The sequence below is a fragment of the Phodopus roborovskii genome, unplaced genomic scaffold (genome assembly GCF_943737965.1).
Source record: "Phodopus roborovskii unplaced genomic scaffold, PHOROB, whole genome shotgun sequence".
In the NCBI taxonomy this organism is placed as follows: Eukaryota; Metazoa; Chordata; class Mammalia; order Rodentia; family Cricetidae; genus Phodopus; species Phodopus roborovskii.
The window spans coordinates 38117236-38131978 of NW_026126480.1; positions in this window are offsets into that span (position 1 = coordinate 38117236).

A 14743-nucleotide genomic window follows, 5' to 3' on the forward strand; every position below is an offset into this window, starting at 1 on the left:
CAAATCCTTGACAGGGTCTTAACATTCTAGTCTTTATCTGGGGGAAACAAAATTTGTAATGCATTGAAACATGCACGGCCTGTTTACAAATTATACCTGTTTAATTAGAATAGAAAAAAATTTAAGGCCATGTAATCTTGATATGCCGAGTGTAGATACTATAGGTAGCCATTTTGTCCCCATTTGCCAGGGGTTTTCCTTGGACCTAATATTCCAGCCCTTTGTAAATGAAAAGGGGCAATGTACTTTCCTCTGTAGCTACTTCCTGCTGAAATTAGGGTGCCATAGTCAGGGCCCAGGAGGGCTGGAATAATCATCAAAGATGAGGAGGAGATTGGGGCAATGGGGCATTCATCAAATGCATCTGGTGAGCTGACCCAGATGAAGAGACAGGGAGCAATCACATCAGCTGGACTGGTTCACGCCAGTTTCAGCAAGTCCAGGGCTTTCAGGTTTTGTGGGGACTACCTGAGGCTGGCATGGCGCGGCTCATCTTTGGAGCATTTGTAGTCCATAGATGATTTCTGGATGGTGGTGTCTACCCCCTGAGTGGAACTCTGCCAGGACAGATAGAGACTAGGGACAGCAGTTAAGATTAAAGAACGTAAAGGAAACTTTTTATATTTGGAATTTCCCTTTTAGGAATAGGCAATAGGCAAGGAAGCTTAGGTTGTTGATTGACAGGGATGCTTATCTGGAGTTTGGGAATGTTTTTTTTTTTTTTTTTTTTTCTCTTTTCTTTCCAATTAAAAAAAAAAAAGGAGAAAGAGGAAAAACAGAGGATTGGGGGACTGTGAATGTGTTATATATACATGTATAAAATTACCAAACACCAAAATTAATAAAAGTATAATAAAAAGAGAAAACACACACACACACACACACACACACACACACACACACTGCTACCTTAAGAACACACCCTGAGGTAATAAAGGAATAGAACAGTATATGGGAATGAGGAGTGTCTAACTCGAGTTACATTGTTTCTGATGTGAAGGAGATCACAGAAGGAAAGTGAGGAAGGTGAGTAAGATGGGTTTAACTCCACTGGCCACTTGTTTTGTTTTATGATCAGCGGCAAAGCTATGTGAAATTTCTTCCATTATCCTTTTTGTATATTCTGTTTTGTATAGCCTCAACACTGGAAAATTCTCAAGATTGAAAATAAATTTCTTTGTTTTCAAAGATTCTTTGAGTCTGGAAGACAGTGAGGTGGACTCTGGGTACTGGGCAGAGTGAGATTCCGTTCCTGTGGGTAATCTGCTCGCCTGCTCAGTGCTTCTGTATCCCCATTTGTCAAGAGTGCCTCCTTTGTGTTACCCTGGAGACTTAAACAAGGTGATGTCCGAAGCCCATTTACCACCATGCTGGACATTTAATCACTTCTCAGTGACTGAAATGTTAGCTACTGGAGGGTTGGTAGGACTATTTGATCATTGGGACTACTCGTCAATAGACAACAGAGCAAAATCATGTGCAAATAGTACAGGTGCTTCCAGCTCTTGACCACTACAATATAATATTTAGGACATAGAACAATGTCTTCCTTCCAACACAGATTTATGAGTCAGCCTTACTTGAATAACTTTGGTTACTTTACTGAAGTATCTTGTGGAGAGACTGTTGGATTTTTGTTTGGATTCTAGCCAGCAGCCATAAAAATTCTTTGCCACTCAGTAAGGCTATGTATTATAGCCATGTAGGCATCCTGGATATTAGAACTTTCACTTTTTGGCTGTGCCTGATAAACCTGAACATAAGACACCTTCAGCAGTTTTAAGATTTATGGCAACAAATTCCAACTTCCTGGCTCTGGGTCTGTGCAAGTCATGTTATTCTCTACCATATAATATTATCTGTGGTAGCCAACTCACAAGCAAAGGTGCCTAGAAAAATGTTGGAGTTCATTGCCAAAATACCACTGAGAGGGTGTAGACCTTACAAACTGCAAACTACATTCATTTGTTCTTCAATGTTAAAGCCAACATGGAGAAACTTTTCTTTACCACATTACCCTCAAGTTCTTTGGCTAAAATTTAAAGAGAGACTTCCTATTTTAAAACTGAAGTTCTCTGGAACTGGCTTGCCAATCGCTAGGAATTCCACATGTCACAAAGGAGTAGAGATGATAGGGGTGTAGTGTGAAACTTCAGCTAGCCAAAGGAAAGTAATGCTACCTAGCCCTTCCATCTGTAAGGCTAGAGATCCCCACTCTAATCCATTTTTGAGAATGAAAGTGTCTTTTTATCCTTAAACAGTACAATCCTCCCAGAATTTTCTTGGGCCTATAAATTTACTTTGTACATGTAGGTCTGTGAAGTAAAGCTTTGTTGACTTAACATCTGGAACTACTCAGGTGGTTTGTCTCTGCTGAGTTTATGAACAATAAAGCAAACCACTAGATGATTCCTGGATATTTAAACTCAGGTCATAGACATAGACATCTCAGCCTCACTGCTGACAAACACAAAACTTTATAATTTTTCCCTTCTGGAGCCAAATACAACAAATGTGGATAGAAGGCTAAGTGGTCTTCTTAAAATTAGGGATATATATATATATCTCCAAAATTCGTTGTGAAACATCTGGACTATTTCCAAATCCAAATATAGTTTCACTTTAGAGAAGCTCATCACTTCTTAATTATACTTCCTACTAACAGGTAAGAAACCTATCTATTACTATGGTAATCCTGTCAACACCACTCCCGGAATTATTTAATCAGCACCTTTTTCTTTCTTCCTTCCTTCCTTCTTTCCTTTTTTTCCTCTATTAAAAAAACTTCTTTGAAGTGATCCTTGAGATATTTATAGTTAATGTTAGATTTTATAAACAGCCTTAGATCTGCCATCAGAGTAAAAGATAATGAACTCTTAAGGCCAAATAGGAGATAGAAAAAGCCTACTGCATAAACTCAGTTAGGCATTATAGAAAAAAAGCTGTGGCTGTGATTTGAAAATATCACATGGTAGTTATGGTACAATATAAGACAGAGTAAGGAAGTATAGATTATAATATTAATGCTAAAGAACAGAATTGTTAAAAGCCTGAAGATGATACAGTACCTCAACTTTAATCATGGGCCACCAGGAAGGGTGATGCTGGGCAACATCACTGCAATTTTCTCAAGACAAGATCTTTCCTTTGGGCGTGGCTTCTGGTGCAGATGAAAGTGGAAAGAGGAAAGTGTGAGGCTGGCCTCGAACTTGTGATCCTCCACACCTGAAGCCACACCCAAAGGGGTGTGGCCACTGTTACAGGTTCACAGGCAAGATGCCACTGCACTTACCCTTCATTCCAGGCTTGGCACCTAGTATGAAGGGCAGATGAAAGTTTCATTCTAGAATAAAAGTATTCGTAATTGATTATGGCTTCATTGATGATAATTTTATAAAAACTGCATAATTCCAACAAAGTACCTTGATTTTAAAATACAAACATTAAGACAGATACTGCAACCTTCTCACACCATACTCAGAAAGGGACAATCCTCCTTCTGCACAGATGATGCTCAGACAGGTGACTCTGGGAACACAGTTGCATCCTACCCAGCAGGCAGAGTGATCCATATAAAATAGATTTCATGTCATCTCACTTCCCTTCCTTAATTTTGTATAGATTGCCACAATCCTTTTACAAGGGGAAACAACCCTCCAGAACCTGTCTAATTTGCAATTCCCATGCATACCATACTCCAGTCACAGGGTTTTCCACTATATCTCATAAAAATGGTAAATCCGCCCCTACCATGGCCTGCACACATAAGCTTCTATCTCCTTTCTCCAAATTTGACAAAGCCTTGGTGTCAGCAAAGGCAATAGACCCATAGTCTCTTCATCATGACCTGTCCACAATGCAATGCACTCCCATCCTGGTATCATGTCTTTCTGTTGCCTTATCAGTCTCCTTTTGTCTTCCCTTGCTGTGTGACTAACTTAATCAGTAAGAAAGCTGTGCTCACATTTGTGTCTAGTAAAGATCTCCCTTCCATATAACTAGACTTTCTAAACTTTGTATCAGATACACCAGATGAGAAGTAGCTCATTTTCATTGTTGTTGTTAGTTTGTGGTATTGGAGAAGGAGCCCAGGGCCTTACACATGCTAGGCAAGCAGTCTATTATTGAGCTCAGTAATGGGTCAAATAATGATACTTGCTTCTGAGGGATGTGGATAGGATGAAGGGCAGCATGTACATTGTGCCTGCATTGTAAAGCTATTCAATAAATGAGAGTTTCCATTTCCTTCAGGACCTGAACATGACAAAGACACCCGGTGCCCTGGGCTTCTGTCCGTAAAATGACTACAAGGATTGAACCACTAGACAATATTAGCACCAAGCAGGGTATCAATTCTTTCCTGTCTCTAGAGAATATAGTAGGCACTTTGAAGATACTGGCTGCCATTCTCAGGACTTTATAGCTTCTACCTCTTCGACAATATAGGTTGAGGTCAGTTGGTGAGTTCCTAAGGCTGGAAACATCACTTTTGCCGAGAACAAGGAGACAAGGGGAGAGTGCAGGATTAGTTCACGTCTTGAATTTGGTCAGTATTGCCTGGCATGGGCAGAGAGAGTTGTGAGGCTGCAGAAAGTTCCCCTGTAGTTAATAAACCCAAGAGACTTTTTTTTTTTGGCTGTATGAATCATTTATACTTAGCACTTATTTAATAGGTTGGCAGCTGGGCTTTTAATAAGTAACAAGTAAGAAATGTGTGAGTTCACACACTTACCAACTTCATTTTGTGAAGTGTCCAGAAGGTTCTAAAACACTCTCACTTGCACATGCTCATTGAGTCCCTCTTTTCTCTTTGTCACACTTGTCCTGATGAGGAAACTGAGAGGCATAAGGCGAACCAATTTGCCTGCTTGGTGAGTAGTGGGAACTGGGGTCCAAATGGGTTCTTCGAAAGCCAAATCTGATGGTCTCACGGAGTCACTTCTGTCTTCTGTATATGCAATATCAAAGTCAGAAAACGAGAGCCAATGAGCTATGGGCTGGGTTGGGTCCATCGACAGTCACTGCATGTTGAAGCTCTAACCCCTAGGACCTCAGGACTCGCTGTGTTTGGAGACAAGGCCTTAAAAGAGGTGATTAAGGTAAAATGATATCATCACTGTGGGTCTCTTTCCCATCTGCCTTTCTATAAAGACAGAAAGAGAGGATCTGGCCATACATAAAGGAATTATGGCATGAACACACACTTTCCCATATGCACATATGTATACACATTAACATGCACACAGATACACACAAACATACACAGAAAGAAAGATATCAAGAATGTATGTACATAGAGAGGACCACACGAGGGCACCAGCAGGCCCAGGAGTGAGACTCCAGAGGAATCAAACCTGACACCTTGACTTTGAGCCTCTAGTTTCCAAAACTAGAAAACAAATACAAGATTTCTTAATTTTTATGAATTTATTTCAAGAAGCAACATAGTATGTAGCGTATCTTTTACTCAGTACTAACACACTAGATTTTATAAACACACATTCCTTGGTGCCCTGTTTTACTGCCATTCATTACACACAGTAATGGGATTCATAATGACAGCTTCAAATACCTATATAAGTACTTTGATCATGTTCCCCACCCCTGTGAATACAAGGGGAGAAGCCTATTGTGGAGTTTTGCTGACAGCTCTAATAAAACCGGCACACCATAATATAATAAAGAAAGCTTACATCCAAATTAAGTACCCAACTCTAATGCATGCATACACCACTCTCTCTCTGTCTCTCTCTCTCACACACAATTTTCATATATGAAATTCTATATATGCATATAATTTCACTTTGGGGTATGTACTAGTTAGAGTCTAACCAAGAGAAAGAAACAGAAACCATTCAGTAGTTTGAAAAATAAAAGTTTAATGTAAAGACTATTAACAGCAAGGTATTATTGGGGTTCTGAACAATTGACTGATGCCTATTAGTAGATTAAACAGGCAATCTATAAGGAAAGTATATAGAGGAAGCAGAGATCTATAATGGCACATGTATGAGCCAAAGGGAAACACTTCCATTCTAGCCTGATGGCTGGGCCCCATGTGTGGAAGTCATGGTCATAGATCACTAGATGGTAGAAAGGTTGCTATATTACCATTCCTGGGGGATTTTCTGGATATATTCCAGGGAAATCTGTTCAGAGAGTAGTAAGTCCATGACTAAGACATCACTTACAACATGACATGATGGGGCAGGGGTCATAGCAAATGCATTTGTGAGGCCCCGGAGTTGATCTACAGTATTTAGATAAATTGAAGAAACTGTAGGCAACTAGCTTTTGACTATGTATACTGTAGGTGCTAGGTTCTTGGAAAGCCTGGAATGCCACAAAAGTCAGATGCATGGGACTGCTAGGTACAAGAGATAAATAAGCAGCCCAACAAGAAAAAAATCCCTTCCTCCTGCAATGGTCTCATCAAGGTCTCTTCTGGTAGAGCTTGAAATGTTAGCTCGCACAGGAAGATGATTTAAAGGGCTGTCTGCCTTTTTCAGGGCAGATGATGAAGGTTGCATTTGGAGCTGCATTAATAACACATCGAAAGTGCACAGGGAGACACCCAGTTACAGTAAATCTGAGACTTCTGTATATTCATTGCTAACACGCCCGTATCAATGCACTTGAGTACCAGAGAAGATGCACATACAGTGTGGCCTCTTCAAAGAGGTGTAGAAGGTTTGGAAGATCAAAGGGGGCATAATGGAGGACCATCTTCAGAAGGCTTCCATCACTCAGGGCCTGTGCTACAGCTGAAATATATTTCCTCAAACAATGACTATAGACTCACAGGGTTACACAATCTGCAGTTGGCAGTTCTTGGATTTTAATCTCAGACTTCCTTGTCCATAAAGTGATGTTTGTCTGAATTACAATATTTACAATCTAAATATTTAAAACCCCAGTCATCTTGAAATCAGCAAGCACTTAGTGCCAATATGCTTCTCTCTTAATTAACTCTGAACTAGTTCCATAATTGATTTTTTAAAAAAGAATTATCTCTAACAATTTTTAATTATTGAGAGGGAGAAATATAATAAAGATTGCTACCAAGTTTACCAACTGCATTAAAAATATCTTTCTAGTAGTTTCTCATTGTATAAAGAGGAAGATAAATTTCTAGAAACTTGCTGAACAAGGATTTACGGACAATAAATCAGAGGTGTTTATCATTAGAGCTGGATGGAGCCTTGGTGACTATTCAGGGAAGTTGTCTTTGGTGGGAGAGGGACTATGACCCAGGAATACTAAGTCAGGTCTTATAATTTTCCTTAAGTTTTCCCCAGGGAAAGAAAGGAAGCCGTGCTGTACTTGTTATTATTTAGACTATATGCAAGGATGTGGGAAAAGAAGCAAAGGGAAGAACAGAGGACATCTATTGCTAATGGATACTATCAGACACCCCGGGAGGTACACTGAAGGAAAGTGCTCTTCCTATGCCCACTCCTCCCAGTGGCCTGGTGGGTTATATGGAGAACCTGGGAATGTCTGAACTCTAAAATGAGATGCCTGAACAACTTTGCCTTAGTGGGGAGTTAGAGCAAAAATCCAGATCACGTTGCCCTGGCTTGATTATTGCTGGCTCGACATGTGTTTGGCTATTCTGGTGCACTTTGCCATTCACAGGCCAGGGTTGTTTGGGTAAGATAGTCTTGACACCAATGGGAAGGATATATTAATGGTGAGGATCATACATTGGTAATGAAGATGGGATTTTCTCCTCTTTCAAACTTACCTAAGAATTTGGATACAATCAGGGTATTTACTGGATGTTTCTATTTTCAATACACTTTTTTTCCCCCCTGGAAATACTTATTTTCTTTAACCTGCTAAAAAGCAGTTAAAGTATATAATTTACAAATATAACATATTTACATGTTAGAATATTTAACAGGCATCAGCTTCATCAGCTTCTAATCTACTCGGTGGTTGTGATACTTTGAGCTGTTCTGTCCCAGCTTCACCCCTTTGTTATCGAGGAATAGAAGACCATTCGGGGTTACTGGTGCTTGTATTTCTCCTTTTCTGTTGCTGTGATCAAACACCACAACCAAGGCAAGATGCAGGAGACAGAGCATATTAAGCTATGGTTTCAGAGGTCTAGGCATCCACCACAGTTGGGGAGTATGGCAGCTAGCATCAGGTCTGGAAGCTAGAGTGGAAAACTGTGAGCTCACACATTTAACCACAGGCACGAAGCAGAGAAAGCCAACTGGAAATGGCATGGAGTCTTTAAACTCTCAAAACCTACTTCTGGTGATAGACTTCCTCCAACAAGCCACACCCCTTAAACTTCCCCAAACTGCATCATCAACAGGGAACCAAGCATTCTAACATCTGTGCCTATAGGGGTCATTCTCTCTGCATCCAGCTACTCATTCTTTCTCATCTACTGCTACAGATTTTTAGCAAAAGCATAGGCAATAAACAGCCAGGGAGTACAGAACTATCTACATCTTCATAAAGAACTTCAACAAAGTACCAGTGGCATGTGTGTTCATGGTGATGGTGAAATGAACAAATGCCCATCACATCGGGCTGCCAAAACACAGCAGGTTATGGGGGACTACAAAAGTCTTCCCTTTTGTTATACAACACCAGGCATAAGCTCACCAGAAAAGTGGACCCAAGAACCTCCCTCTGTCCAGCAGTCGTTCCAAACACACCAACCTCATTCACAAACCACATACCGGTTACCTAATCCCTCTCCTACACATGCCAAGAACTGACTTGTCTCTACCCCATGTTCCATGAGCTCTGAATCAAAGTTCAACATACTTTTGATTTCTTTTTGACCCTTCAAGAATTTTTTTTCAAGGCCACTTCCTGTCTCCACGTTTTCAAAATTCTTGACAGTGGTGTTTTCTTACTCTTCGCAACAGTGCTTTGTAGATGGAATGGTGTTTGGGTTTTGATTTTTTTTTCACAGTATTAGGTTGTTTCCATGTATATTTCATAATTAATTGAATGTACAAAACCAGAGTCATGACAGGGGGCATGAGGGGAATGGGAGCATAGGAAATTTTTCCAGCTGAAAGTATGAAAGACACCTTCCTCCTTTTTCTGGCCACCCAAGAGCCTTAGCTGCAGAAATATTAAACTCCGTTTTGTGAAACTCACCAAGGCTAATTAGCCACCTTCTCACAGCTTAACCCTAAATAAGACAATGAAGCTTCAAACTTCTTTATCATAGGTGCAGGATCACAACAGGAAAGCCCTTCCTTTTTCTGAGGGGGGAGATGGGGGTGGCAAAGTACAGTCCATTTCTCTGTTTTCCTTTCACTTCCCGGTCACAAATGCCAACTCATATGCTGTTTTATTGGGAGGCAATAGAGTACATTATGTATTGTGTCTAAGATGACTTGATGTATTTTTTTTTATACCATTACTGGTCAAGGATAGAAGGTAGTTTCTTGAAGCCTTGAGAGTGACGAAAATTTTAATTGATTACAATAAGCTTTAAAATTGCACTTGAGTGTGATTTCTGTCACGTACTCTCTTTAGAAGTTTAGCGTATTAAACTGATGTGACATCATTAGAAGCAGAGTTGACTGCTGGATCTGGGCACTGCTTTGTGAAAATGTGACTGACTGGGAGAGTGGTTCAGCCTTGACCTTGTCATCTAGAAGGAGACTCAAGGATGCTGTAACTAATGCCCTGAAGGTCTTACAGCTGAATCACTCAGCTCAAGCCAAGAGCCTGCCCCTAGCTCTGTACTGAGAGTTCCAGGACGTCCGTTCCTCAGGAGAGTGATCATGATGGCAGCTTTTATTTACCTTCAAGTAGGGTATATTGAGAGCCCAATGAAATACAATGGTTAATCTGTATGGCAAATATTCAACTCAGAGTTGTTCTGTGGGTTTTTTGCTGGGTTCAGAAATCTGAGCTAAAGGCAAGGCCTCCACTCCCTGCTACTGGGTTTAATAGCTGAACCATATACACAGGCCCTTTCTATTGATGGTAGGCCCCAACTTTTCCCTTCTTGAAACATGAGTCACTGGGGCATGGACCTTCTATCATAAGCAGAAACCAGATACCCTTAGAGTCAGAACTATCTCCAACACTAATTGGATTAAAAATCACGAAGCGTGCTCACAGACTGAGGGCATTCAAATCAAATTAGCCACCATCTTTATTTTTTAAAAAGAAAGAATTAGTGCCTTGTGTGTACGTTATCATCACAAGTTAATGAGGGAGATAGCATGACTGGAGCCGCTCCTGTTTCCGGAACTCAGATACCACAACATGCCCTCCGCTTTTGCTTACTTTTTGTTTTTCTCCTTGCAAAAGAAGAGCTAGAAAATTAAAGTGCAGCAGCTGACCCGTCCTCTCAGGGACCACATCAGGAAGTCCTTACTCACAGATGAGGAAAAGGAACCGTGAGGAGGTTAAGAGCAGCTGCGGATCTCAGATGCTTGGAAGCAGCTAACACCCAGGTGTCCTCACCTGCCAAGCTCTGTGGACCTTAGTAACTTCACCAGGATGCCCTTTGGATGAAAATAAATGTGACAATTCTTCAAGGTAGTCTTGAGACTGGGAGGCAGTCTAGATGTTGGCCTTGGCCTTGGGCAAAGCAAAGCTAAGTGATTATTCTAGCCTCAGACCAGCAGGCAGCACCTCACCTCCTCATAGCTGTCCACTTACTTGCAAAGGTAGAAGGAGATCCAAGGCCAAATTTATACCAGAAGACCTCTACTTACAGACGGAATGTGGAGTGATGAGGACAAGCCAAGGAACTCGGACAAAATACAAAATGTCTTTTCCTGCAAGGCTATAGCCCAGCAGAGAGCTACAGGAGGACCGTTGATCTGGGTTCCAGAGAAAAGAGCTGTCCACTCACTGTTAGCCAGCCAGCCAGCCAGTGAGGTCGACAGCTCCCTTCTGGGAAAGGGAAGAGTGCTTGGGAGAAGAAAGGGAGGATCTGCACTGAGAGGACTGTGTGGGTCAGTTGAGGGGCACCTAGAGAAACCCCAAAAGCTGTTCAGTTCCATGGTTCTTCCTAAAAGTACACGGATGCCACATTTTGTTAGGACACAGCAGGAGACAGAAAATAGGCCCATGGAGATGTGTTATGAGCATAGATTGAGTTTAACCAAAGGAACTCAACACATTTGGAATTGAAGCCTAACCCCCCCCCCCACCAACCTAGGAGTGACCAGATGAGGAGGGTGTCACCACAAAGGGAAACAGAACTAACTAGACAGGTACAATATGTAGGGAAATATGAAGGAGTATTTCTTTTTAAAATAGCATTTAATTCCTCTAAAAGTGAATTGTTTCTGGCGAAAGAAAGACGGCACTGTGTTGGTGAGCATAGTAATACACATGCACACCTATAATCCCAGCCTGGAGGCTGAAGCAGAAGGATCCTGAGTTCAAGGCCAACCTAGGTGACACAGAAAGACTTTGTTTCAACAATGATTGGGGGTAGAGGTGTGGTTATAATACATGGGAGTAAGATGTGTGACAGCACATCTCTAAAACACTGAATCATAGCAAAGACCACAGGAGCAGTGAGCCACGCCCACGTGCCCTCCAGAAGCTAGGCAAGAGTGTCAGGTGGTGAGCCGTGAGGGTGCTGGACAAAATGATATGAAGCACCAAGTTGATGGGGAAAATGTATTGATGTGGAAGCATCCTCTTTGGTGCAACATTTTGCATTTTGGCTGGGATGGATCTAGTGTCCTGAGATGTTAGCTAAAGACAGTAGAGAAGCCAGAAGACAAGGAAGAAGAGGTAGCTGGGTTGTTTGTGGTTCTATCTGTTGGGCCATTTGAATTCATTGTTCTGAATATAAGTTCCTATCAAACATGTGATGGGCAAGCATGCTTTCCTTCCTGTGAATTATCCTTTAATTTTCTTCAGAAAGTCCTTTGATGCACAAAAAAACAATTTGGTTATCCCCCCCCCCCCATCTGTTGCTTGTGTATCAGGTGTCACAGGTAAGAAAAAAATGGAGGTCACAAGCATTTACCTAGGTTTCCTTCTGGAAGTTGTAGTGTTAGATCTTTTAAAAACAATCTCATTTTAAGCTAATTTCATCATGTCAGCTAGGGGCTGTTTTCTTTTCAGCGATGCATGTTAAAATGACTTTTCTTCCTCAATTGAATGGTCCTGGCCTCTTTCCTAAAAGGCAGTAGGCTAAAGGAATGTGGGCTTAGGCTTGCACTCTCCATTAGTTTGTCTATCCCACGTCAATACCATACTGTTTTATTACAGTAACTTTGTAGGACATTTGGAATTTGGAAAGCATGAATTTTCCAACTGCCTTCTCTTTCAATATTGTTTTGGCTATTCTGTGTCCCTTGCACTTCCCTATAAACTTTGTAACAAGTTTGCTAGTTACACACATGGGGGGGAGGAGAGAATAAGAGAGAGGGGGATCGAGCACATGCAGAGCAGTTGGAGTTGCAAGAGAAATTGCATGGAATCCATAGATTGCATCATACAATTCTGCCTTTCTTGTTTTTGTTGTTCTCATGGGACAAGATCGCACTATGTCACCGTTTAGCAAAAGTTGGCCATGAACTGGTAATCTTTCTGACTCTGCCTCCAAAATGCTGGGACTATAGGCATGTGTCACCATAATCATCCAGAGTATTGTCTTCTTAATGACATTAAGTCTTCCAATACATGAATATGGGCCACAATTCAATGGAATTAACACCCTGAAGTCTTTATTCATGTCCTATAGTTTTCCATGGCTGTGCTTGTATAGGTTTGGTTAATTTATTTTAAATATTTTATTCTTTGGAATACATATAAGCATGATGACAGTGATTTTCAAATTTTCATTACCAGTATTTAGACAAATTGTTTTATACTCTGATCTTCTTAAGCTCAGCTGAGAGGGCCATGAGCTCTCATTTTATTTAGTGTGTTCCTTGAGATTTTTCCATACACTAGATCAGTGGTTCTCAACATTCCTAATCCTGTAACCCTTTAATACACTTCCTCCTGTTGTGACCCCCAACCATAAATTTATTCTCATTGCTATGTCATAACTGTAGTCTTGCTTCACTTATATATTGCAATGTAAATGTTGGAGATAGGGGGTTTGCCAAAGGGGCTGAGACCCACAGGTTGAGAGCTGCTGCACTCCATCAAGCCATCTGCAATGACAGGCAGACTAGGCCTTCTAATTGAGGTGCCTTTTATTTAATTCTTCTGGCCAATTTCTCTGAGTTGACATCTTCTTCTTGTGAGGTTTTATGGGCAGAGCTTCCAATCTGTGATCTTTTTGTGCCCTGGGGTAGATGTCCCACATTCTGGAATAGTAACCTTTTGTCATATCATTTCAGGTTTCTATAACAAAATACCATGAACTGAGTGGGCTATGAGCATCAAGACTTTATTTTTCACAGTTCTGGTAGCTGAGAAGTCTGGTAGCTGAGAAGATCATGGTATAAGCAGAGTCAGTGCCCGAGGAGTGGCCACTTCAAGGGATAAGGGAACTCTCTGAAACTCTTTTATCCACTGGCTCCAATCATGAGGGATTTGACCTCATGACCTATGGCCCTAGCCCCTAATACCATTGCCTTGTGGGGTTCTGATTTCAACACACACTTTTGGGAAAATACAAACATTGGGACAACAGGACCATTTATTGGGTTGTGGACATTCCTTCTGCTCCTTGTTTTTGAGTGTTCCCTAGTCATTTTCTTAAGAAAGCAAGAAAAATATGCCTAGAGTTGTTTGGACTTTCTACATTCCAGAAAGACTTGTCATAGCTGATACACAATGACCGCCCCCAGACAAAAAAGATGAATAATTCTGCCATATGTCAAGTTGTGAGAGGCACAGCACTATAAATAAAACAGTAAATTATTTCCATCCAAAGCGACACCAATAAAGTAAAGAATACCAGTGTCCCGGAGGATGATGATGCCCCCACTGGTCTGCAGGCCTGAGCCCTTTGTCAGGTAAGCTCACAACATCCATTCCCTGGCCTGGCCTTGTGGAGGAAACAGAAAGATCTCAAACCCACACCTGGCTTTCTTCCAAACCCTTTATTTAGTCTGTCTTCCTTCTCCCACAATCTGTGGGCCTCCCTCCTTATCTTCTGATTCCCGTATTTGTATTCCAGTGGAGGGCAACAGCTGGCTGTTGGAGGAAGCAGGAAAAGGGTAAAGGCAAATATTCTTCCCAGTGAGAGAAAGATGGGGCTGAAGCTGCAGCAGAGACATCCCTGTACCGGCCATGCTCCTGCTCCTTCTGGACTAAATGATCTCCCACAGGGGAGGCTGGAGCTAATGGGCCAGGCAGAAATAGTCCCCTTTTCTCATGTGTGTGTGTGTGTGTGTGTGTGTGTGTGTGTGTGTATGAGTGTACATATATATAAGTGTGTGTGTATGAATGTGTATGTGAATGTGTGTATGAATATGTGTCTATGAGAGTGTGTGTGTGAGAGAGAGCAAGTGTGTGTGTGTGGTGTGTGTGTGTGTGTGTGTGTGTGTGTGTGCGCGCGCGCGCGTGCGCGTATGTTAGGGTGGGGGAAGGCACATACACACAGAAGCCTGAGAGGATGCCAGGTGTTTAGCCACTCACTCTCTGCTGTATTCTCCTGAGACAGGAACTCTGAGCATGCAGACTGAAACTGGAGCTAAACCCCAGTGATCTCCTGTCTCTGCACCCACAGCTTAGCATACCCATAGCCACACCCAACTTTTTTAGTTTCATACTAGTATCTGAACTCAGATCTTCATATGTGAGCAGGAAGCACTCTTAGCCA